Here is a 2,806-nt window from a genome sequence, read left to right on the forward strand (position 1 = left end):
TATTTCATGTAATTATATATCTGTAGCTAAACCAGGGACTTATAAATTTTCTTTGGCGGTCCAGCACACATTAAAAGAATTGATTGACTCATATCGTTAATTTAGCAGTTGTTGAAAGTATAAATTTTTAAAAACACAAGAAAAAAAACGATTTGAATTGAACACAGCCAAATCTGCATGCAACAACTGAAAATTTCCTTTTTTTTCGACATCAAACCCTTAAAAAAAGGACTTTTATTTTTTTATTTCTAGAGGGGGCCAATAAATTGTATTAAGTACATAGTAGATATGAACTCGGAAATAAAATCTGTTAACCGAGTTTCGATGAAATTTTAGGGTATTTCATTTTTGGCCTGGAATTTTCCGATCATAAATTTTAATAAATTAAAAGTTGCAACCACCGTAAAAATAAAAATATTAACGGGGTGCGAAAATACTTTGAAATTCCATCCTTTCTCGTTTATCTTGAAGTGCCGTGCTTGAAGAATATTTACGAGCTTTTTTTCAATGCTGTTGAATATCCGTTGAAAGCACAGGTTCCACAATCTAATAAAGTTAAATTATATTAAGGTGTTTGAGACTCCATTTTGAATTAAAACTGACAAAATGCTTAGATTCGAGACTATTAAAAAAATATCAATATAAAAACAAATCAATGTAAAACATCAACATTGAATCATTTAGAAATGTACGGAACTCATATTTTTTATATCTGTAAACATTTTTCTATATCGAGAAAGTATAAATTTATTTAGATAGGCAAAGAAATTTTTACTTGAATTATTTCTACAACTCTATTTCTTTTTTTTTGATGGGGGCAGCTTCGCACAAATTTCATCCCTATATTTTTTTGTATACGCCCTTGTAAATGATAGGATGATTCTGAAATTTGCTTCCCCATTAAATTAATAACAGAGCTCATGGATTCCAGATTTACAATATTTACAATCCAGCAATATAAACAGTTGCATGCGGAGTGATTATAATTTTCTCTCGCAACAGTTTTGCCCCAAGGATTAAAGTCGTTACGGTTATTATTATGCGCATGGATTCGTCTCTGATGCATTATCTTGTTAGATTATCCTCCAGTTGGTATCAGTCCAGATTCTGTTCTCAGTCCTTCTCGTGCCGATAACTTTGCTAAATAATAAAGGAATTGATTCTTTGCCGCAAACTCTGATTTTCTAATCCCAATATCTTTGGAACCCAATGTCGTAAACCTTTGATATTTCAAACTTATATTTTTTGATCTAACAAAAGTCATAGTTTGAAATTTCAAAGGTTTACGACGTTGGAATTAAAATATATTGGGATTAGAAAATTAGAGTTTGTTGCAAAGAGTCAATTTCGATTAAATACTTTAGACTGGGTCGCAACTTTTTTGTTGTTGTTTTGGAATGACATTTAAAAAATATAATTTAAGTTGCTAGATGTGTGTAAGATTTGCGTTATTACCCCGTAAGTTATTTAACACGAAAAAGAAGCTTTAAAATCTAGATTCGTTAAACATAAATTTAAAATTAGAAATTCAAATTAAAACTTTGTGCAAGTGCAATTTCGAGCGAGTTTAATGATCTTTAAGACCCAGGATATATTTTAGTCCGTTTATTATTTCGCTTTTTAAAACGAGGAAAAGCTTTAAACTATTGATATACGTTATTTGTAAAAGCTAAAACTTAAGAATACCGCATTTACTACAAGTTATGTTAGAATACTTTAGATGGAATTGAAATTGAAAAAAAATCTAGGAATCTAGATTATAAATTCAATTTTGATGGAATTTATCACACCTAATATTTCCCGTTGTAGGGTGATTAAGTAGCTTTATCGCCCTACAACAGGGCAATAAATTAACGTTTTCACACTGCTATTAAAATTTCAAATTTCATACCTAATGTGTATAATTGTAGGGTGATAAAGTTACTTAATCACCCTACAACAGGGTGATAAAGTAACTTTTTCGACCAGGGGCGTACGAGGGGGGGCCGCGCCCCCCGCCCCCCTCTTTGCGTGCCCCACTCTGAGAGGCTGAGGGGGGCATCCATGGGGGAGGCTCTTTTAATATTACATCTGCTTGCATTTCCCTTCCTCAGGTCAGGCACAGTGGTGTACCTAGGGGGGGGGGCAGTGTTCTCTTGCCCCCCCTGGGAGTTCCAGAAATACAAAATTAAAAGGAAACTACGTTTAGAAAGTAACACCTGACAATGACAAAGACTAAGGATTTGTCTAAATTCACTGTTAATACAAGGAGAGAAAAGTTTTAGCCTTCTAAAGAGAATACTTCTTTACGCAAGATGTACTATGACGGAGAGCAGACTTAACGATCTTGCACTTATAGCCTGCTTTACACCCTATAAGGCTGTCTGAGCTCTCTACTGAAAAAAATCATTAAAATGTTTGTGCAAGCAAATCCCAGAAAATTGTAGCTTAAAGATTTGGTTAAAATGTAGATTAGTAAATTCTATCTAAAAATTTCAGAAGAAATTTCGTTTATTCGTAAAAATATAATTTTTGATGATGCTGTGTTTATTGATTTAGTTAGCTGTGATCAAGAAATATATAGACCAGGAACCGCCATATCTAATGCGTCAAATTTGTGTACTGCAGTGGGAGGCGATCAAAACAAAGAATTCAGGGGCAAAACATCATTTATAAGGGGGGGGGTGAAATAAAGTACATTGCTATCGTAGACACGAATACTGATTATAAAACGAAAGACTATTTGTTACTTGAGAGTATATGCTTTAAAGACAGGAGAGGGAAATGATAATATCCAAGATTATATTCAAATTGTAAAACTTTATAT

The 2,806-nt window shown here is 32.9% G+C and overlaps 1 long non-coding RNA gene across 1 annotated transcript in view; it reads right to left on the minus strand.

Annotated features, from left to right (window-relative positions):
• Positions 1 to 208: 208 nt before the first annotated feature.
• LOC111700593 (uncharacterized) overlaps positions 209 to 2,806 on the minus strand; it is a 3,574-nt gene continuing 976 nt past the window's right edge. Inside the window, exons 2-3 of the long non-coding RNA XR_002765016.1 lie at positions 1,030 to 1,140; positions 209 to 546 (exon numbers count right to left, since the gene is read on the minus strand). This is a non-coding gene — a long non-coding RNA (uncharacterized LOC111700593). The remainder of the gene's footprint in view (positions 547 to 1,029; positions 1,141 to 2,806) is intronic.

This window comes from Eurytemora carolleeae, unplaced genomic scaffold, assembly GCF_000591075.1.
Source record: "Eurytemora carolleeae unplaced genomic scaffold, Eaff_2.0 scaffold88, whole genome shotgun sequence".
In the NCBI taxonomy this organism is placed as follows: domain Eukaryota; kingdom Metazoa; phylum Arthropoda; class Copepoda; order Calanoida; family Temoridae; genus Eurytemora; species Eurytemora carolleeae.